The following is a 24,444-nucleotide window of genomic DNA, read 5'->3' as shown; positions in this document are numbered from 1 at the left end:
AGGAGATGCCCACCCTTCTGGGTGAGCAGGCACGGGCAACTCAGTGGGGAGCAAATGGGAGGGCAGAGATGCATGGGGGTGGCGAAAGAAGACACAGTAGGTGTGAGCTCACTAGGGTCCGCCACTGCCAGGGAGCCCCCATCAGAGGAGGTATCAGAGTCACCACCTCCAGTGGTAGTTGCCTCCCCTGTGGTACTCCCCTCGCACTCCAACCCACTGGTCCCCTTGGTGTCAGATGACTTTGCCTCTGAGGATCCGTGGGCCGCTGCATCCCCACTCGCCGGTGCCTCAGCTCCCTCGCCAGATGATGCTGATGTACACAGATAACACAAGAGAACAGGAATGGGGAGACAAAACAGGAGAGACATTTGTAAATGGCTGAATGGAAGTACAGTAGTGGTTCACACATACACCAACCCAGAAGACCCTTCAACAGGCAGCACCTACTGCTATACCCATGGCTATGCCCCTGACTAGTGCCCAGAATCCTGCTCTAGAGCCATTCCCCAAATAACTTAAGGACCTGACATGTAGTAGACCTGACCAAAACACCCCTACTCCCCACTGGGGCCATACTGTAGATGGACATCAGTCATAGTCCCTGCAACTAGGCAGCATAAATCCAAATGACACACACATGCATCAAGGGTCAAAAATATGGTATGTGTACTCACCCCCTTGTGAAAGCTGTGCTTGCATAAGGGGGGTCATTGCCCGATGGGCACCCCTTCCCCGTTGGGAGGACTTACCCAGCTGGGCCTCACAGATCTTTTGCACCCAGCACCGCAGGTCCTCCCACCTCTTCCTGCAGTAGGTGCTCCGCCGGTTGTAGACCCCCAGGATCCACACCTCCTTGGTGATGGCATGCCAAAGTCCCCTCTTTTGGTGGGCGCTTACCTAAAAGGGACACACAGAAATGTAACACAGAGGTCAGGCACTGGCCAATCATATACAGCTGGCTATAAGTCCACTATGGGACAGACTGTACAAACCGACTAACAGCACATACACATGCAGCATTTCAGGAACCCTGGCCCATCCAGTGTCAGAGGTGCACACATGTATGCAGCCAGCACCAACCATTACGCACATCCATGGCCCCCAATCCTTCTACTCACCTGTGCCTCTGGCCGTCCGTAGAGCTTGGCGTACAGGGGCAGGACCCCATCCATGAGACTCTCCAGTTCATCTTGGGTGAAGGCCTGGATCCTTTCCCCTGCAACACGTGCCACTTCCATGACCAGAGGCAGGGCACAGCAGTACACTCAGTGGAGTACCTGCTTGCAAGAGATCAGAGAGTCAAGTGAAGTTGGGGTGATGAGTTCACGTATGCACCGCAGCAGTGTGTACCGTTATCGCCGGCGGCGATCATGATACGCTAGGATTCCCCATTGACATCCATGTTAACCAATGAATTTGTGCACGGCGGTAAACTCTGACTAATCTGTTACGTCAATCACCAGCGGTATGAGGTCACTTCCACAATGACAGTTCAGGATTTCATGGGGCAGACATTTTGGCTAAAACTACGCATTTGTAAAACTCCCATCTGCACAATGCTGGCCCTATTGTTCCACAAACACCCACAGGCATTTACAATTAACATTACCTCACCCGACCAGCCCTGATCTATCATTGTGGTCAAGTTACTTTTATGTCACACACACTATGCATTAGTGTCGACGACAATCATGCCAGCAGTGCTGAATGACTAGCAATGTGTGCCGATGTATGTGCGTTCCTAACACATGTTTTCTACTCCTCCTAGGTACAGACCCTTGTGGCGAGGAAGGGCACCATCGGTGTACAGACCACTTGTGGATTTGCAGACCATGGTGGAGCGTCACATCATTATCAATTACAGACTCACTTGTGCAACTATTCTTGAAATGTGTGCATTACTGGATCCTACACTGATTCCGGCCGATCGGAATCAGCATGCCATCCCTACTGAAGTGCAGGTGCTCTCTGCACTCCATTTCCTGGCCACGGGCTCATTTCAAGTGACAGTGGGCATGGGTGCAGGTTTTTCCCAGTCAGTGTTTAGTATTATACTGTCAAGATTCCTGAATGCATCTGTACAACACCTGCAGTTTTATGTGAGGTTTCCCCAAAGTGCTGACCTCCCTGCCATGAAGTCGGACTTGTACTCCTTTGCCAACATACCCCATGTGATAGGTGCCATCGATGGCACCCACATAGCTATCATCCCCCCAAGAGTCAGTGACCAGGTGTACAGGAACAGGAAGAACTTTCATTCCATGAACATTCAATTGGTGTGTACTGCAGACCAGTACATCACACATGTGAAGGCCCTGTTCCCTGGTTCAGTCCATGATTCCTTTGTGCTGAGGAACAGTAGTGTGCCACATAAGATGGAACAACTACAAGAGGACAGAGGGTGGATCATAGGTAGGTGTTTCTGTCACTTATTGCCACCTAGCAGACAGCCAGGCTGTCTGCCTCTGAGGCTTGTCGTTCAAAGTTGTGTTGTGCACCTTTTTCTAGGTGATTCTGGCTATCCCCACTTGCGTTGGCTCCTGACACCAGTGAGGATTCCTGGAACAGATGCAGAGAGAAATTACAATGAGGCCCATGGACGTACTAGGAGGGTGATAGAGTGCACAATAGGTCTCCCGAAGGATAGATTGCGTTGTCATCCCTGGCCTATGAACCTGAAAAGGTGTGTAGAATAGTGGTGGCCTGCTGCATGCTGCACAACGTGGCTGTGAGAAATTCTATCCTCCTCTTGGAGGAGGAGGGTGCTGTATATCCAGACCAGCTTCCTCAGAGAGGGGATGAGAGTGATGGTGATGATGAGGAACAGGAAGATGTAAATTCCAGGACCCAACTGATACAACTCTACTTCCAGTAACTATGTGGGACAATTGGATGAGATTGGTGTCTGTGCATCATACTGTCAGTGTTCCTTGTCATCTAGGGGGGTGTTGGGTCAATACTAATTGCCACTGTGACCAGGTCTGCATAGGACAGATTACAATTTAGTCTATTTTTTCAACACATTTTTAGGCACAACAACATGTAAGGCGTGTAGTTCTTTTCATGCTACTCAGATACAAATAAAGGAGTTATCAACCAGTTGCATCCATTCTTCACTTTGTTCAAACTTAATGACAGGGGACATTGTAACAGGTGAAAATGTGTTTTATTTGGTGCAGGGATAAAATCGTGGAAATTACAGTGATGGGAGTGGGCTAATGGGGGTTATCCAAAATGGCAACATGGTGGCAGCAGTGTTGGCAGTATTGGTAGGTCCAGCCATGCTTACATGAGTTTGTATTATTTCTGGCGCTGTTTGGTGGTTGATTGAGTGGGACACTTGGTGGGAAGTATTTTGCAGAGTCACTTCTTAGAGGGGGCCTTGTTCTTGGCAGGTGTTCCTGTGCCATATCTTGGCCTGAGGGTCTGTTTGGGTGCCTGTTGTTGGCCTGTAGGGATTGAGATGGCTGTCCCTTGTGTGTCCTCAGAGGGTAGTACATGTGAAGTTGATGCTGATGCTCTTGTTGTCCGGTCTGTATCCGGTGCTGTAGTGGGGCTTCCAGGTCTGTGTGGGCCCTTAAGCTGTGTTTGGACAAGCTGCATTAGCGCACCTGCTATGTTGGCCATTGTGGCATTGTGCAGTTTCCACTGCTCCATGGCCTCTTGGTGGTGTGCTTGCTGCATAATCTGACTCTGCTCCAGGGTGGATACTATCTGGGCCAATCTGTCCTGGGTACGGTAGTAGGCTCCCAGGACCTCCGAAATCATGTCCTGGGCTGCAGCATCCATCCTGTGGCCTCCCCCGGGCCACTGATGCCCTCCCTCTGGGCCTAGTCCCCTGTGCCTGTGTCCCCTGCACAGGTCTGGTGGTACCACTTATACTAGGGCCATCGTCCTCCTGCCTATTGGTAGGGGGTGACTGTGGCCTCTGTACTCGTGTTTCACCAGTCTGTGGCCTGGATACACAGGTGTGGGGATGGTTGCCCTGGGCAGATGTTATTGACTGGGTGGTAAGGGTGTCAGCGGTATGCTGGGTGGGGCTGCTGGATGGTGACAGTCCAGGACTGTGTGAGGGGCCAGCCTGATCATCAGTGTCCAGGGTTCAATACCCAGTGTCCTGTGAGGTACCTCTGTCTCCCTGTGGGCCACTGCTACTCCTTGTCCTGTCCGTCAGGGTGGCATGGGTGGTAGTGCCTGTTGGGGGAAATGGACTGTTACATTAGCATGGTCAGATGGGGTGCAGAGGCCTGGGCGGGTTTGTGCAGCTTACACACTTTGGGGCCATGCAGGATGCTTTGGTGAGGTTAGCATTGCTTTTAGCTTAGGATGTGGAGGTGCCATAGCTACATCTTCCTGCATTGTGGGTGTTATAGGCCATTGTGTTTCCTTGCAGGGGTAGGTGGCTGTACACAGGGGGAGGGATGTGGCCCTGTTAGTAGGTTTTTTTGGCATGCAGGGGGAGTGGATTAAGTGCTTGTTGGGTGGGGTAGTGGTCCTGGTGGGTGTTGGAGGGGTAGGGTGGTGCATGAATTACAGGTGTGATGGATATGGGGTAATTGTAGACGACTTGCCCGAGTCCATTCGTCCAGTGAGTCCAGTGAGGCCATCAGAGTGCAGGATGGCGAGTACATTTTCCTCCCAGTCAGTGTAGTCGGGTGGTGTTGGTGAGGGTCCTCCCCCAGTCTTCTGGACTGCAATGTGGTGCCTAGATGCCGTGTCCCTTACCTTTCCCCGCAGGTCATTCCATTTCTTGTGGATGTCGTTCCTGGTGCGTGGATGGTGTCCCACTGCATTGACCCTGTTGACTATTATCTGCCATAGCTACATCTTCCTGGTGATGGGTGTGTGCTGCCACTGTGCCCCAAATAGCTGTGGTTCGACCTTCAGGATCTCGTCCACCATGGTCCTTAGCTCCCTTTCTGTGAAGCGTGGGTGTTTGGGGGTGCTATGGTGAGTGTCGTGAATGGTGTCTTCTGTGGATGTAGGTGAGTGTGCTCTTGTGTGGTTGGGTGTAAGTATCGTGGATTATGATGTTTGGTGTCTGCTTCTGGTGTTCTCTGTCTTCGTTGGCCTACTTTCGTTGCAAAGGATTGTGGGGTGTGTCTGTGAGTGTTGTGGAAGTGTGTCAGGTGTGTGGGTTTCTAACTTATCCAATGTGTGCACTTCTTACTGTTGGGTCCACTTGCCGCCTGTGGCGGTCTGCACCGCCAATGGTTGTTCGCCTTCCACTGACCGCCGCGGTGATTTGTGCATCATTATTTGGAGGGCGGGGTGTTGGTGTGCTTGGCAGTGGCAGGGTGGGAGGTCCAGCCTTTCTGCTGATAAGGTCCTGGTGGTGACTGTTGGAAGGGTGATTTTTGTCGGATTCAGATTTTTGTTTCAATATATGGTGGGTTTCTGTTCACCGCCAATGGCTGTCTTCTGTTCACCCTCGCCACGGCAGTCAACAGTGTTTACCACCAGGTTCATAATGAGGGCCTAAATCTTAGTTTGTATATAAGTGCATCAGTGAATGCAAGACCTTCTGCTGGATGTACCAGTTGATATAACACTGTGAGTCTTCTGTGTCACAAAATTTATGAGTGTTACCTGGCTCATGTCACTATTTGCATCACTGTCTTCTTCAAAGCTTTAATATATGGATTAATGTCCTCACATATATGTCACTCTATCCATATATCTCTAACTTGCTTTCACACTGTGTTTATAAATCTCTCAAGATGTCTGACAGTATTCTGGGTGGATCAGTATGTTCATCAGCATGTGGCTGGGTGTATCAGTGTGCATACCGGTATACCTGGGTGTCTCAGTGCCTGATTATGAGTTCGGCAGATGGGACAACCCATTGCTGAACTTCCAATTGGGAGGTTGTCGCCTTACTGGCTACTTTCTTGCCGGGCCCATTCAGACTTTCCTGCTGGGCTGACGGGGGAAACCAAGGTTTCGGCCCATCAGCTCAGTGATAAAGTGGTGGCAGCATTGTTGCTGGTTCGCAATAGAGCCAGCAGCAATGCTGCCACCCACAGGGGGCACCAGATCCCTTGCAATGCTCACTGTCTGTACAGCAGACAGTGAGCACTGTAAGGGTGCTGGGCAGGGGGATCCCTGCTTTCCCATGCCAAGTGTCACAATATTTATGAGTGTTACCTGGTTCATGTCACTATTTGTATCACTGTCTTCTTCAAAGCTTTACTATATGGATTAATGTCCTCACATATGTGTCACTCTATCCATATGTCTCTATCTTCCTTTCACACTTATTTATAAATCTCTCAAGATGTCTGACAGTAATATGGGTGGATCAGTATGTTCATCAGCCTGTGGCTGGGTGTATCAGTGTGCATACCTGTATACCTGGGTGTCTCAGTGCCTGATTATGAGTTCGGCAGATGGGACAACACATCTGCAGAACTTCCAATTGGGAGGTTGTCGCCTTACTGGCTACCTCCTTGCTGGGCCCATTCAGACTTTCCTGCTGGGCTGACGGGGGAAACCAAGGTTTCGTCCCATCAGCTCAGTGATAAAGTGGCGGCAGCATTGTTGCTGGCTCGTAATTGAGCCAGCAGCAATGCTTCTGCCCACAGGGGGCACCAGTTCCCTTGCAATGCTCACTGTCTGCACAGCAGACAGTGAGCACTGCGAGGGTGCTGGGCAGGGGGACCCCTGCTTTCCCATGCAAAGTGCATGGGGGTTGCAGGGGCCCCCCTGTGATCCCCTGCACCCATTCTCTGCCATCCTTTTCATGGCAGTAAAACCACCATGAAAAGTCTGGTGGAGAACCAGGTCGTACTCAGCACCCCGTCGGGATCTCCAAACCCAGCGAAGACAGCAGTACCCTGGTGGTCTAACCACCAAGGTTGTAATGTGGCGGTCGGACCACCACAGAAGAGGCCATCCTAACCAGCACTGCAAGTCGGACAATCTAGTGACCTCCAGACTCGTAATGAGGCCCAAAGTCTATCCATTAGTGAGTACCTATCTGTCTCAGTGTATGCATCAATATCTCTCTCACTATCTCAGTGTATGTATCAGTGTGTACCTAGCTGTATACATCTATATATCAGAGTTCACCAATGTGTCTCAAAATATCTATATATTTACCTATTTGTATCAGTGTATGCATTGGAGTGTGCCTGTGTGTGGTAGTGTATGCATCACTGTGCTCCTAGGTGTGTGAGCGGCACTCAATGCATATCTCTGAGACTGGGTGTCTCAGTATATACATCTGTGTACATCTAAATGTTTCTGTGAATGCATCAGTGTGTACCTGGGTGTATCAGTGCATGCACCAATGTGTGCCTGCATCTGGCAGTACATACATAATTGCGTTCCGGGGTGTCTTAGTATATCTAAGAAAGTGTGTCTGTATGTGTCACTATATACATCAGTGTGTTCCTGGGTGTGAGTGTGTCTGTGTGTCTGTGTGTCTCACTATATGTATTACTGCATACCTAAATGTCTCAGTGTATATAGCAATGTGTCTCTGGATGTGTCAGTGTATGGATCACTGTCACCTGGGTACTGCAGTGTGTGTATTACATTGCACCTGGGTGTCTCAGTCAATGCATCAGTGGCCACCTGGATGTGTCAGTGCATGCAACAGTGCATGCCGGGGTGTATTACTCAACTGATTAGTACACATCTGGGTATGTCAGTCTATACATCACAGTGTGCGTAGATTTGTTAGTGTACAGATAGGTGTAGGTGTATCACTGTGTGCAGCAGTCAATCCCTCATTCTGCTAGTGAATCTATCAGTATGATCCTTTATGTATTACTCGGTATGTTAGTGTCTGCCTTGGTGACTATACATGTGAATTTCACACTGTTTCACTAGACATGACACTGACTCTATGGTTTTTTTAATAATAGCTACATAAGTACCATATGTTTTAATTGTGTGGCTATATATTCCTGGGTATAGGCCTCTGCAACCTTTCATCTCAGTCAGTAAAACTCAAAGCGACATGCTTCAACTTTTAATAATAATACACTGTTCTATACTCTACATGCATCTCACTTAAAGGATAAGTTTTCTCATAACACAATGCATGAGCCTACTTAAACACATATTCTAATGCCAAGTGAACTTAAAAATAAAACTGTGTGCCTAGAATCACAATTAGTAGCCTAAACCATATTTAAACCCCAACTTATATAGATAATAGTCTATATGATCAAAATAAAAAACTACATATTACATTCACTATATTACATCCCAAATACATCTCTTACTGTAGTCTAGATACTTAAAGCTACTATATGCACATCAATATACAACTGGTTGTTTATGTATCTAACTGAGTATGAGTCTCCCTTTATATTTGTATTATGTTGTATCTGCTTAACAGTATACATTAGAGACTCTATATTTTCCTTAACACAGAAAGTACAGGTTTAAGACAATTAAACTTAACAACGCTTTTTTTCTCTTCTATAGACACAGGAACCCACGCTTTACCCGTATACAGTATATCTGACTCCTTCACTTTATATAGAAAAACAACACTTCAAGGTGTTCTTCCAAATCTTTTTTCTGAGCTTTTCAAGTAATATACTCCACTCATATCTATGTCTAACTGATAGTGAAATAACCTCTATCATCTCTCAAAATATATCTGACTCTCTGCAAGAATTCAACATTGCTTTTATACATACACATTTTACTATAGACATACACATTACATTTTTAAAACTCAATAGAACATTTTAAATCATTTAATTACTCATCAGTGCATTGTCCAACAGCAGCTTCAACATACATCAGGGATCAGTTTAATATACTGAAAGAAACTGCAAAAATCCACGAAACCCTTTATCCAAGTTCAGCTAAATACTTTTGTGTTATATTGAATTACTTGTATAATTTCTTTACATAAATCACAAACCTAGTATTTCTATCTGTTACAGTATTTTGTGACCATACTCCTCACTTTCTTTCACCAACTATTAATCTATTCATTTACTAATACTTTGTAAAATAAAGTATATTTCACTGCACATACTTAATGATTGCCTTCGTTATACTGTATGTTTCTCTTTGAGTATCAGTTAGAATTTATTCTCACTGGAATATTTTAAAAAAACAACCATGAGAATGGAAGCCCATTCATATGGCAGGCAACCAGCAATGGCAACATCTTCAACTTTGCTTTCAAGGTTACTCAGTTACTAAACAAATCACAATCTCCCTTTCATGTTAATAAGATGATCTACAACTTGTGACTGGTTTCTCGAGTTAACTCTTTGCAGTACTCCTCAAAAGTTAGCCAATACAGATGTAGTTTTGCTGGATCCGCAGATCCACCATGGTGCTAAGCATGCCGCAGTGTAAATTCGTGGGTGGATCCGCGTATCCATGTGAAAGTTCGAAAATTATTTTTTATCTTATAAAGAAATACACATCCTTAGAACACTTTTTTATGACACAAAAGTAAATCATAACATTAAACAATCATTTAAAATCATTATTGCCTCTATAAATTATAAAACAAATGCCCAGTCTAGTCTTTTTTTGTATTCCCTTCCCCCACAAGCTGTTACCATTATTTTTACAATCTGCAACATTCTGATGCAGCAGGTCACAAGTTCATAACAGTTTCTGACTGAGGCATGCTCACTGTTAATCTATCTTTAGCAGGTGTGGTTGAATCTTTCACAGTGATACAGTGAAGGTCTCCTGCTCTGCATTCCTCCCACCGCCACTGCCAGGAATAGGGACTCAGTGTTCTTTGCTGCTGCTGGGCTGGACACATTTTCACAGGCGCTTTTCACGGGTGGTTAAAGCATGCCGCGTTGCCCCGCAGCTTTGTCTCCTGCTCTGCATTCCTGCCACTGCTGGGAAAAGGGACTCAGTGTCCCAGGGATTTTTGCTGCTGCTGGGCTGGACACATTTTTGCAGGCGCTTAAAGCGCGCCGCGTTGCCCTGCAGCTTTGTCTCCTGCTCTGCATTACTGCCTCCGCCACTGCTGGGAATAGGGACTCAGTGTCCCAGGGATCTTTGCTGCTGCTGGGTTGGGCAAATTTTCGCGGGCGCTTAAAGCGCGCCGCGTTGCCCGTCAGAGACCTTCAAGAGGCCGGGCTGGGCAATCCCTTGTGGCCCTGAGGTAGGAGATACCCAATGAGATACTGAAGCTGCGTTTTACAAACTATTGGATTTTGCTACACAATTGTTTCGTTTTAAATGGGGAAGCACAAAGCAAGGAGCAGCCCGTCGGTGGGCACTGCCCAAACAAAAATTCAGAAACTGCATCAAGCATTACATATTTCATCTAGTCGTGTGACTGATGAAATTGATAATTTAATTGAGGAAGTAGAGACCTTACTGACTAAAAAGAAAAAAGACCCTCAGAAACGACTGAAAAACGGCTCACTTACCCTTTTTCTGTTAACCAAACCTTGTGAAAAGGGAAATATTTCCAATAAAGGTGTCACTTTGAGGCCGCCGGTGGTACAGGCTGACAGAACAAATACAAGAGCCAAGGAATTATTTACATCCCAGACAAGTTCAGAGAATCCTTTGTTAGGCAGTGTAATTGTACATGATATTCCCTGTTTCAATAGTTTTTCACTGTTGGAATCCCAGGACCAAATAGAAGAATTGGGTAGCCCTAATCCGAGTGTACGACTTACAAGTCACTACCCTATCATATCTCAATCCCAGGAGGATTTAATTGCCCTTGTTATTGATTTAAAAGAAGAGGTGAAAGATTTGAAGACACTATTGTCGGAAGTCTTGTCCCTTTTTCGTTCTAACAGTTTCCAAAGGGAAACTGCTTTTGTGCACAAGCCAGAGCCAAACGTTAATCCTATTTTTACTAAAGAACTTGTCTCTAGGAAAAAGATATTCTCCTGTGCAAACAGCAATCATGATGGGGAAATTGGACATTCACAGACTTGTCTCATAAGCCCTTCTAGTGTAAAAAGTCATCCCTGTGCTCCAATGATCCCTCGACCACGTATCAAAGTGGCTCAGGACTCGTCTACTGTGCAAACCTTATAGCAGTCCAAGGGTAGTGGCTACCCAATTTTCATGTGCAGAGTTCCTCCCTTAGCGTCCAATGCACATGAAGATAATGCTTCTCTTATAAATAAGGTTATCCATTGGATACGGCATACCAGACAATGCTGTTCCATTATTCATTCAGATATAATATCCATGCAGCGCTATACAGAGAGTGAGGGCCGCCTGGATACAATACATTAAAGTTAGTACTGTCTGCGCCGGAGTTAGTAAGGGGTCTATTATCCTTGGAAATGCGGAACCCCTTGCAAGGTGGCTCAAATATTTGTTTCAAAAGCTGTTGGCCTGCAGCCGATTCTTCAATGAGGTTGAATCCTTCTGCCTTAAACCGCAGCTCTCAAATTAAGAGAGAAAACCTCTTAGCAATTTCTGAGGAGGCCCCTGTTTTAGCAAACAAAAAAGAGCGTGTTTGTCAAACTGCAACAATGTCTTTAAGAAGGTTGGCACAGGAACCCATGGCTTTAGATACGGACTGACTTCTTTTGCCTCGAACTGACCATGATAACAGTGGATCCCTTTGTATTATTAATCCACAGGTAGAAGGGCTGCTAGATTTAGAATCCCCGTCATCTGGGATAAGGGGTTCGGTATCTGTTGCACTAGATGTATCAATAGTTAAACTATCTCCTAGGAAGAAACATGTTAGACCTTGTATTCTGTCATCGTGTCGAAAGGATCTTACAGTCCAAGAGACTTTGACCCCAAAGCTCCTGACATTGAATTTGGCTGGAATTTGCAAAAAATTAGATGACCCAGATTGGGGGGGTTTTATTGATAAATTTGACATCTGCTTGTTCCAGGAAACTTGGTTAGCTTCTAATGTTTTTAGACAAGGGTTTAACTCATTTTGCAATGGGGAGAGCGGCATGGGAACTCATTATATGGACAAGGAATACAGATATGGGCAATATCAGAGAAATATTTATGTATTCAGAGGACATATTGGCCTTATCCATCAAGCAAAGGCATGGCTTCTCCCTGCTGTGTGTCAATGTTTATAATAGACCAGGTCCTTCTAACCAATTGTCAAAAACTATTCAGGTATTGAATTCTTTGGTGTCAGATGATATAACATCGCATTTTATTTTCATTGGTGGGGATTTAAATGTGTCACTTGAACCGAACTCTGCATTCTCTGAGATTACGGAGCTAGAAGATGCGTCATGGAATATTCCTTTTTTTTCTTCTTCAAAGAAGCAGTCTAAATTAAGTAGTAGGGGTTTGCAGATTATTGATTTTATGATAACACATGGACTTTGCCCAGGAAATGGACGTTTTCCTTCAGACTCTCCTGCAAAACCCACATTTTGTAGAAGGTTTTATAATAGTACATTAGATTATGTGGTTATCGATGTGAGGATATGGCACACTATACAAGATATTTGTGTAGGAAACCAGTATAATAGTGATCATGCACCAATTTTAGTTACATACGACGGTATGCAAACTAATAATGAAATTATTCCCACCTTAATAGTTTCCTCAAACAATCATGCCCTGAAATGGGATTGTTTCAAAAATTCAAAGAAATTGTGGGGAAAGATGCTAGATTTAGTATTAACACATCAATTAGTGGAGGATTCCTGTTTATATTCCCCCAATGAGGTCATGGCTTTGCATATTGATATTTTTCTACTTTGAAGGACCTCTTTTATAGAACTGTCAGGGGAAATAAGTATTCAGCAACTAGACCCCATAATGTGTGGTTTGGTTAAGCATGCAGGGAGTCCAAGTGCAGCTTGATAAAGGCAATCAAATCTAACGATAGACAACTAATGATTAGTGCTAGGCATGAGTACGCTCTTGTAACAAGGACCTGTAAAAATAATTGGGAAGTAGAGACATGGCAGGATTTGTTGACAGCAGTTAAGGAGAAGCATCTAAAACACTTTCGGTCCTTGGTGGCTTCTAATGGGCAAAATGAAAATTCTAGACCAGACTGTCATATTTCACCGGAAAATTGGGTGGCCCATTTTACAAAGCTGTATGATGTTGAAATCAGTAGCAGTACAGTAGCTGGTATAGACTCCTCTTCCTTTGACAGCCTGCTCCCGTTTACACTGAATGGAACAAGGATGGCTATTATGGCCCAAAAGCCAGAAAAAGCCCCTGGGATAGACGATATACCTGCTGATTTATATAGGTCTGACTTAAGTACGTGGGGCCTCCATGTTAATAATGTATCAAATGCCGCCTTGGCCAGTGAAACCTATCCCCGCTCCTGGAAGGGTGCAATTATTGTACCTATCTATAAGAAGGGGAACAGGTCAGTCCCGGCGAACTATAGACCAATTAGCCTTCTGGATAATCTTCAAAAAATATTTTGTTACCAGGTTTTGATAAGGGTTAAAGAATGGCTAGAGGTAACCCAAGTGCTTAGTGATCTTCAAGCAGGCTGTAGACAGAAAATCAGTACAACTGACCAGATATTTAGGTTTTTTACTATTAAATGTAAGATTGTAGATCTGGACCCAGGGAAACTTTTTGTGGCCTTTGTAGACCTTAAATCTGCGTTCGACTTGGTCCCGCATTGCAAATTGTGGGATGTACTAGACAGAGCTGGCTTTCCAAGCCCCTTACTAAACTTAATTAAAAGTTTATACACCAAGGGTTTTGCAAAAAACAGATGGGGAGTAAATGGGGAGGTAACAAGTGAGATTCCGATTAAAAGAGGGGTGAGGCAGGGATGCGTGTTGGCCCCTACATTGTTTTTGTTGTTTATTAATGCATGTATCCCTTACTTAACCGGTTCTGTGCCTTGGACGAGATGATCTCGTCCAAGGCTACATTTCCCCTGTGCCTTGGACGAGATAATCTCGTCCATGGCACAGGGGAACTTGGGGGCGTGCTAGCGCGCCCCCCGTGCACCCCCCTCCAAGTCGGGGATGGAAGGAGAAGACCTTCCCCTTCCACCCCCGCCCCCCTGCCCCCCCCACCCCTCTCTGTGACATCAGCGCGCGAGCGCGCGCTGATTTGTCACAGGGGCCTCTCTCGTCGCGCTGGAAGCTCTGCTTCCAGCGTGATTGAAAGAGAAATGCAAAAGCATTTCTCTTTCAATCACTGAGGAGGCCCGGAGGGGTTCAAAGGGAAGGAAAAGTATTTCCTTCCCTTTGAAGTCTCTCAGAGGGTTTCAAAAGCCGGATTGCTTGCAATCCGGCTTTTGAAACCCCACTAGACACCAGGGATTTTTTTACTAAAATTCACATAAGGGAGCGACCCCTTGGGCAAGGGTCGCTCCCATGGGAGGCATTTTTTCAGGAAGGCCTTTTCTGCCCCGGGGGGGGGCAGAAACCTGTAGGCACCAGGGACCATATTTTTTTTTTATTTTTTTTTTTATGTTTCATTTTATTTTTTTTGGTGGGGAGCGACCCCTTAGGCAAGGGTCGCTCCCCTTGGGGGAAAATTATATTTTGGCCATTTCTGCCCCCCTTGGGGGCAGATTGGCCTATTTTGATGAGGCCAATCTGCCCCCAAGGGGGGTAGAAACCACTAGACACCAGGGAGTTTTTTCTTTGTGTGAATTTCACCCAAAGGGAGCGACCCCTTAGGCAAGGGTCGCTCCCTGGGGGGGAGGGCAATTTATTTTAGGCCATTTCTGCCCCCCCTGGGGGCAGATCGGACTATTATTAGGCCGATCTGCCCCCAGGGGGGGCAGAAACCTCTAGGCGCCAGGGCAAATTATTATTTTTTTTTGTTTCTTTTTTTAGAGATGGGGAGCGACCCATCAGGCAAGGGTCGCTCCCCTGGGGGGCAAATTGTATTTAGGCCAATTCTGACGATTTTAGGTCAATTTTAGGTCAAGGGGGCAGAAACCACTAGGCACCTGGGATTTGTTTTTTGGCGCCAATGTCACGCAGGGGGAGCGACCCCGTAGGCAAGGGTCGTTCCCGGGCAGGGGGGCTTGGGGGGTTGGGGGGGCCAAATTTATTTTAGGGCATTTCTGCCCCCCCCCCCTCCCGGGGCCAGCTGAGCTTTTCTGTGAAAAAATATGTTGTGTCCACGTTGTGTTTTGGGTCATTTCCTTTCGTGGGCGCTAGGCCTACCCACAGAAGTGGGGTACCATTTTTATCGAGAGACTTAGGGGAACGCTGGGTGGAAGGAAATTTGTGGCTCCTCTCAGATTCCACAACTTTCTGCCACAGAAATGTGAGGAACATGTGTTTTTTTAGCCAAATTTTGAGGTTTGCAAAGGATTCTGGGTAACAGAACCTGGTCCGAGCCCCGCAAGTCACCCCTCCTTGGATTCCCCTAGGTCTCTAGTTTTCAGAAATGCACAGGTTTGGTAGGTTTCCCTAGGTGCCGGCTGAGCTAGAGGCCAAAATCTACAGGTAGGCACTTCGCAAAAAACGCCTCTGTTTTCTTCCAAAAATTTGGATGTGTCCACGTTGCGCTTTGGGGCGTTAATTGTCGCGGGCGCTAGGCCTACCCACACAAGTGAGGTATCATTTTTATCGGGAGACTTGGGGGAACGCTGGGTGGAAGGAAATTTGTGGCTCCTCTCAGATTCCAGAACTTTCTGCCACAGAAATGTGAGGAACATGTGTTTTTTTAGCCAAATTTTGAGGTTTGCAAAGGATTCTGGGTAACAGAACCTGGTCCGATCCCCGCAAGTCACCCCTCCTTGGTTTCCCCTAGGTCTCTAGTTTTCAGAAATGCACAGGTTTGGTAGGTTTCCCTAGGTGCCGGCTGAGCTAGAGGCCAAAATCTACAGGTAGGCAGTTCGCAAAAAACACCTCTGTTTTCTTCCAAAAATTTGGATGTGTCCACGTTGCGCTTTGGGGCGTTTCCTGTCGCTTGCGCTAGGCCTACCCACACAAGTGAGGTATCATTTTTATCGGGAGACTTGGCGGAACGCTGGGTGGAAGGAAATTTGTGGCTCCTATCAGATTCCAGAACTTTCTGCCACAGAAATGTGAGGAACATGTGTTTTTTTAGCCAAATTTTGAGGTTTGCAAAGGATTCTGGGTAACAGAACCTGGTCCGAGCCCCGCAAGTCACCCCTCCTTGGATTCCCCTAGGTCTCTAGTTTTCAGAAATGCACAGGTTTGATAGGTTTCCCTAGGTGCCGGCTGAGCTAGTGGCCAAAATCTACAGGTAGGCACTTCGCAAAAAACACCTCTGTTTTCTTCCAAAAATTTGGATGTGTCCACGTTGCGCTTTGGGGCGTTTCCTGTCGCGGGCGCTAGGCCTACCCACACAAGTGAGGTATCATTTTTATCGGGAGACTTGGGGGAACGCTGGGTGGAAGGAAATTTCTGGGTCCTCTCAGATTGCCGAACTTTCTACCACAGAAATGTGAGGAACATATGTTTTTTTTAGCCAAATTTTGAGGTTTGCAAAGGATTCTGGGTAACAGAACCTGGTCCGAGCCCCACAAGTCACCCCTCCTTGGATTCCCCTAGGTCTCTAGTTTTCAGAAATGCACAGGTTTGGTAGGTTTCCCTAGGTGCCGACTGAGATAGAGGCCGAAATCTACAGGTAGGCACTTCGCAAAAAACACCTCTGTTTTCTTCCAAAAATTTGGATGTGTCCACGTTGCGCTTTGGGGCGTTTCCTGTCGCGGGCGCTAGGCCTACCCACACAAGTGAGGTATCATTTTTATCGGGAGACTTGGGGGAACGCTGGGTGGAAGGAAATTTGTGGCTCCTCTCAGATTCCAGAACTTTCTGCCACAGAAATGTGAGGAACATGTGTTTTTTTAGCCAAATTGTGAGGTTTGCAAAGGATTCTGGGTAACAGAACCTGGTCTGAGCCCCGCAAGTCACCCCTCCTTGGATTCCCCTAGGTCTCTAGTTTTCAGAAATGCACAGGTTTGGTAGGTTTCCTTAGGTGCCGGCTGAGCTAGAGGCCAAAATCTACAGGTAGGCACTTCGCAAAAAACACCTCTGTTTTCTTCCCAAAATTTGGATGTGTCCACGGTGCGCTTTGGGGCGTTTCCTGTCGCGGGCGCTAGGCCTACCCACACAAGTGAGGTATCATTTTTATCGGGAGACTTGGGGGAACACTGGGTGGAAGGAAATTTGTGGCTCCTCTCAGATTCCCGAACTTTCTACCACAGAAATGTGAGGAACATATGGTTTTTTTAGCCAAATTTTGAGGTTTGCAAAGGATTCTGGGTAACAGAACCTGGTCCGAGCCCCGCAAGTCACCCCTCCTTGGATTCCCCTAGGTCTCTAGTTTTCAGAAATGCACAGGTTTGGTAGGTTTCCCTAGGTGCCGGCTGAGCTAGAGGCCAAAATCTACAGGTAGGCACTTCGCAAAAAACACCTCTGTTTTCTTCCAAAGATTTGGATGTGTCCACGTTGCGCTTTGGGGTGTTTCCTGTCGCGGGCGCTAGGCCTACCAACACAAGTGAGGAATAATTTTTATCGGGAGACTTGGGGGAACGCTGGGTGGAAGGAAATTTGTGGCTCCTCTCAGATTCCAGAACTTTCTGCCACAGAAATGTGAGGAACATATGTTTTTTTTAGCCAAATTTTGAGGTTTGCAAAGGATTCTGGGTTAACAGAACCTGGTCCGAGCCCCGCAAGTCACCCCTCCTTGGATTCCCCTAGGTCTCTAGTTTTCAGAAATGCACAGGTTTGGTAGGTTTCCCTAGGTGCCGGCTGAGCTAGAGGCCAAAATCTACAGGTAGGCACTTCGCAAAAAACACCTCTGTTTTCTTCCAAAGATTTGTATGTGTCCACGTTGCGCTTTGGGGCGTTTCCTGTCGCTGGCGCTAGGCCTACCAACACAAGTGAGGAATCATTTTTATCGGGAGACTTGGGGGAACGCTGGGTGGAAGGAAATTTGTGGCTCCTCTCAGATTCCAGAACTTTCTGCCACAGAAATGTGAGGAACATGTGTTTTTTTTGCCAAATTTTGAGGTTTGCAAAGGATTCTGGGTAAGAGAACCTGGTCCGAGCCCCGCAAGTCACCCCTCCTTGGATTCCCCTAGGTCTCTAGTTTTCATAAATGCACAGGTTTTATAGGTTTCCCTAGGTGCCGGCTGAGCTAGAGGCCAAAATCTGCAGGTAGGCACTTCGCAAAAAACACCTCTGTTTTCTTCCAAAAATTTGGATGTGTCCAAGTTGCGCTTTGGGGCGTTTCCTGTCGCGGGCGCTAGGCCTACCCACACAAGTGAGGTATCATTTTTATCGGGAGACTTGGGGGAACGCTGGGTGGAAGGAAATTTGTGGCTCCTCTCAGATTCCAGAACTTTCTGCCACAGAAATGTGAGGAACATGTGTTTTTTTAGCCAAATTTTGAGGTTTGCAAAGGATTCTGGGTAACAGAACCTGGTCCGAGCCCCGCAAGTCACCCCTCCTTGGATTCCCCTAGGTCTCTAGTTTTCAGAAATGCACAGGTTTGGTAGGTTTCCCTAGGTGCCGGCTGAGCTAGAGGCCAAAATCTACAGGTAGGCACTTCGCAAAAAACACCTCTGTTTTCTTCCAAATATATGGATGTGTCCACCTTGCGCTTTGGGGCGTTTCCTATCGCGGGCGCTAGGCCTACCCACACAAGTGAGGTATCATTTTTATCTGGAGACTTGGGGGAACATAGATTAGCAAAACAAGTGTTATTGCCCCTTGTCTTTCTCTACATTTTTTCCTTCCAAATATAGGAGAGTGTGTAAAAAAGACATCTATTTGAGAAATGCCCTGTAATTCACATGCTAGTATGGTCACCCCGGAATTCAGAGATGTGCAAATAACCACTGCTCCTCAACACCTTATCTTGTGCCCTTTTTGGAAATACAAAGGTTTTCTTGATAGCAATTTTTTACTCTTTATATTTCAGCAAATGAATTGCTGTATACCCGGTATAGAATGAAACGCACTGCAGGGTGCAGCTCATTTATTCCCTCTGGGTTCCTCGGGTTCTTGATGAACCTACAAGCCCTATATATCCCCGCAACCAGAGGAGTCCAGCAGACGTAATGGTATATTGCTTTCGATAATCTGACATTGCAGGGAAAAGTTACAGAGTAAAACGTATAGAAAAATTTATGTTTTTTTCACCTCAATTTCAATATTTTTCTTTTTCAGTTGTTATTTTCTGTAGGAAACCCTTGTAGGATCTACACAAATGACCGCTTGCTGAATTCTGAATTTTGTCTACTTTTCAGAAATGTTTAGGTTTCTGGGATCCAGCATTGGTTTCATGCCCATTTCTGTCACTGACTGGAAGGAGGCTGAAAGCACAAAAAATTGCAAAAATGGGGTATGTCCCAGTAAAATGCCAAAATTGTGTTGAAAAATTGGGTTTTCTGATTCAAGTCTGCCTGTTCCTAAAAGCTGGGAAACTGCTGAGTTTAGCACCGCAAACCCTTTGTTGATGCCATTTTCAGGTTGAAAAACCACAAGCCTTCTTCTGCAGCCACTTTTTCCAATTATTTTGATAAAAACGAAATTTTCCCTATATTTTGGCCAATTTCTTGGCCTCCTTCAGGGGAACCCACAAAGTCTGGGTACCTCTAGATTCCCTAGGATGTTGGAAAAAAAGGACACAAATTTGGCTTGGTTAGCTTATGTGGACAAAAAGTTATGAGGGCCTAACCGCGAACTGCCCCAAATAGGCAAAAAAAGGCCTGGCACAGGGGGGGGAAAAGGCCTGGCAGCGAAGGGGTTAATGGCCTGCGATAATGATGCACCAAGATTAGGTGGGATAAAGACTCTGGGGCATATTTATACTCCGTTTGCGCCTAATGTGCGCCAAAAATTTTGACGCACTTTCAGCGCAAACGTTGCCCCATATTTAAACCCTGACGCCCGAGCCGGCGCACAAGGAAAATGGCGCTATGTGCGCCAGTTTTTGGAAGCGGCACCCCGCCCTCCGTTAATGACATGCAGGGTAGGCGTTCCCGTCCAAAAACCGACGCACACAGCGTTGCGTCGTATTTATGCTTCAGGGCAAAAATCACTCCCGCGCGGCAGGCGGCGCAAAAAAATGGCGCAAAGCACGAATATCGTGAAATTTTGACGCCTGGGTCAGGGCAGGCGTTAAAATGGGGCAAACACACCTGTACTTAATCAGAACACACTGAACAAACAACAGAGCAGCAGAGCAGCAGAGCAGCAACAGGGAGACATGGAGGTGCTTTTTCTTCAGCGTGCACGTAGACGCAGAGCCCTGCAGCAACAACAGCAGCTGCAACAACAACAGTAGGGACCCCAAAGACAGCGCAGAAGGCAGGAGAGGATATTCCGCCCAAGAACAACCCTGCATGGCCTCAGGGAACGGGGCATCATCTAGAGGTACCGGTTGAACTGGCAGGCCATTCAGCAGCTGCTGACAAATATTGAACAGCAATTGGCCCCCACTTTAGTGACTCCACGCACTATCCCAACAGAAACCAAGCTGCTTGCCGTACTTCACCTGCTGGCAAGTGGCTCCTTTCAGACAACTGGTGCCCTGGTTGGTGGAATATCACAACCCTCATTCTCTGCCTTTTTACCCAAAGTACTGGATGCCATCATTCGCCTGACACCCCGCCACATCTGCTTCCCTAACACAGTGCAGAAGCAGCAGGAAACTAAACAGGGGTTCTACGCCATCAGTGGCTTTCCGCACGTCCTTGGTGCAATCGACTGCACACACGTACGCCTTGTGCCACCTGCTGCGAGTGAACACCTCTACCGCAACAGGAAGCACACACATTCAATCAACGTGCAGGCCATAGTCGATCACCAAGGACTGATCACCAACATTGTGGCTAAATATCCTGGGAGTGTACATGACGCATTCATCTTCCGTCACTGCACCATCAACCAACACTTCCAGGATGGACGGTATGGCAATGGACTACTTGTTGGTAAGGAAAAAAAAACCAACTCATATACACACTGCCCAGAAACCCTCTAGGATAAACAACACATACACCACAATAGCAATACCTAGACAGGAACACACTGAGGTACTCACATCACTAGCCATGTTTCACAAGTCACCATTGAACCTCTCACACATTGGAATTTACTCTACAGCTTAGTGTGAAGACATTAATGACTGTGGTTGCCTAAATGTCACCTTGAAAATTTGAAGGCTCACAATAACCTGTACACTAATACAATGCATAAGTTTAAAGGGATGGGATGGCCTGGGTATGTTCATATGAACGTTTCTAATACACTTTCATGTTTCAACTCTGCATGGAACTATCATCACACCCCCAGTGAGGACACACGGACACCTGTATCACAAGTCACAATGCAAGGGAGGGCACACTGTACTGGAGAAACCAATACATCCTGCTGACAAACAGTTAGCCAACAAACACTTACTCAGCCAAGGAAAAAAAACAATGCCAAAGTTTTCACCAACAACCATAGGTTGTCACATTAGTACACAAAATAGTCACAGACAACACAACACAACTACTTCCATCAAAGATACGTACAACAGTGCCTCCTACATCTAATTGATACCATTCTGTGTTTCTCTTTCAGCTGATCAGGGGTATGGCATCCAGCCTTGGATAATGACACCATATGGGAACCCAAATACTGCTGCTGAGCGGGCATACAATGACCCCCACAAGAGGACACGCAGCATTGTGGAGCGGACCTTTGGGATCCTAAAGTCAAGGTTCCGCTGCCTTGACATCACTGGCGGTAGCCTACTCTATTCCCCAGAGATGGTCTGTAAGATCATACTCACTTGTGCCATATTACACAATATTTGTGTAAAAAGGAACATTCCCCTCCTTGAACCGGACCCAGACATGCCTGAGGATGACGAAGAGGAGGATGCTGGCCTGCAACAGGAGGGGGAACAACCTAACACGGCAGCAGGAGTGCGTAGGCGCCAACAGCTTGTCTATAATTTTTTTTCATAATTTATTATAATCACTTGTATTCCACACTTGTAAATAAACACAGATAAGAGACACCACATCATGCTTTGGCCTATTCATTTCTGACCACCTTTATTTTGAAATTGCTGAAGATGAATGTCGTCTCATTGAGCAAGAATGCTATAACATTCATCACACCAAAAAAAAACATCACAAATGTATGCACAGAGGGTAGGATGTGACATGATACATTGCCATACACAGAGCACAACAGGAGTACAAATGTGGCAATTACACATGCCGGATCCAAACAACTGAAACAGTCTCTCATCAAGCCCAAAATTCTAATGTGTATTTGTTGCAGAATGTGTATGAAGACCAATGCTACCAGTCCGATGGCTCATTTTTGCAACACATACCAGATGCCTGTAGCTGTATGTAATGTAGTGTTGCATTTGTGTCAGAAAAGCAACACATGAACGGCTCTATTTGTACTCTACTGGTCATAATGGCCAGTGAGTAAGTCATGTTGAAACAACATACCTACATATGTAGACGCCATAGCTAGACAGAAAATTAGATACCCATGATGATGCTATACATGTGTGTTGGCTTCACGTCACATGAAGTTAGTTATGTTGTCCACACATATGTCACATGTGTGTGTGGTTGCTGTGTGTTGAACATGTCCACCTAGCCTGTTTGATTGTGAGGGGTCATGCAGTCCTCATGGAACCAGTTTTGGAATGTCTCTCTGGGATGCACATGCTGAGATGTATGGATAACATTATTGGTGGGGCATACTAATGGAGGATTAACTTGGCCAACACATGACTGTCCTGGCCACTGCATGTGTGTAGTAGGGTGTGTCACTGTAGCAGGAGACTCATCCAATGATAATGTTGAATACAAAGTCATCCATGCAGTATGAGCATGTCTGAAAGTCTATCATTACCATTTCATATTCACACAGTGTCATTGTAACTTAAATTATTTGTCAGTTCACCCAGTCTGAGTATATTCTTCCTTTCATGCTTTACAGGTGGACCAGCCCCGTACACCGTGGGAGAGGTGGCACATTTTGACGAACCCGATACCTACAGTGAGTGTCGCCTGAGTGCCATTTTCATTGTTTGGTAAAGAAGCATGATGGATTACTGTGTGTTCAAGAGAATTCATGATTTGATGCGCTCGCCGTTCATTGGCATTGTTGTTTTAGTGTGATATCAAATAGGACTTCTGTTTCTGTAAAGCAATACCTAGCCATCTCTCAGTTTGAGGGGCTGTAGGTCATTCCAGTTGTACGGCAATGGGGAATGGTATGACTCATTTGGAATACACTGGTCAATGTTAGACTTGGTCAGGGACTTGCCATGAACTGAGTCTGCATATCAGACTGACAGTCTCCCAGATAGCTTAGGCACATGGCTTTGATGACAAGTGCTTCTTCCTAGTTGAGGATGGACTGTGTACACTGTAGGTCGGATCTTCCGGGGGCATGTACTTCCACAAGGTGAACTAGAAGTGTGTGTGACTTGAGTGCAATGGCCTAGGTGTTCTGTGGAATCATCAGAATGGGTGTTCGACCTCCTCTGTGTGTGTTGTAAAACATGCCTCACTGATAGTATGTCATGTTGGCCTAAGTCATATCATTTTGACATGTGTGGACCTGGGATGTGACAATGTTTGGCTGACTACAACGTGTTGCTAGCCCTTCATAGGTGTTGTGTGTGAAGGCACATACTTGTGGAACTTTCTAAACACTCCTGGGTGTGCATTGAACATGGGATTGTTGGTTGTTCTTCCCACACCACCCACAAAGACTGGGATGTTACTGTGAAACAGGGTACCTAGGACTGTAGCAACCAGTATGTTACACGTACTTGACACCTTTTGTGACTTGAGTGAGTACCTAGGGCCAGATGTAGCAAAATGTCTACACGTTGCAAATGGCATAAATTTCTGTTTGTGAGTTGCAAACGTCTGTTTCCGATTCCAAATTGTTATTGGTGGTCATGAACATATTAGCAAAATGCTGTTCAAATTGCAAAATATTAAGGGGTTTACCAGACCTACTTGCAACTCACAGTGGTAGGCAATCCCATTTGCAACCGAGTACGTGGTTGCAAAGTGAGTCGCTGTTATCATCCACTTGAAGTGGATGGTAACCCACTTGCTAACTGGAAGGGGTCCCCATTGTAACCCTTCACCTTTGTGAGTGGACCAAAATAATCCTGCACAAAACAGCCAGTGGTCTAAGGGACCACTAATTACCGTGAAATGATCCAAGATTGAATTTCTTGTGATGTTTAACTAATTGCAGCTCATTTTCCTTTCAGGTAAACGGCCTACACTTGGGGAAAAATAACCTGCTTTATTTAAAAGCAGTCACGTCCATGGAGGTCTGCTGTTCCCAGCAGGCCTCCATCCCCGTGAGTGCCCATAGTCGCTAAGGTGGCGCAACTTGGAACGCACATCATTGATGTTCATGAGGTGGGTCTTAGGGACGCCATAGCGACTCGCAGACGGTGTCAGAGACACCGTTCTGCATTGCAAATTGCTAGTTGCATTTTCCAAATTCCTACATCTTGCCCCTAGTGTGGACATATGATTCTGGGCCAGGGGTTCAATCTTAGCACACAACTAAT

This window comes from Pleurodeles waltl, chromosome 1_2, assembly GCF_031143425.1.
Source record: "Pleurodeles waltl isolate 20211129_DDA chromosome 1_2, aPleWal1.hap1.20221129, whole genome shotgun sequence".
Taxonomy (NCBI): domain Eukaryota; kingdom Metazoa; phylum Chordata; class Amphibia; order Caudata; family Salamandridae; genus Pleurodeles; species Pleurodeles waltl.
This window is presented reverse-complemented; position numbering follows the sequence as displayed.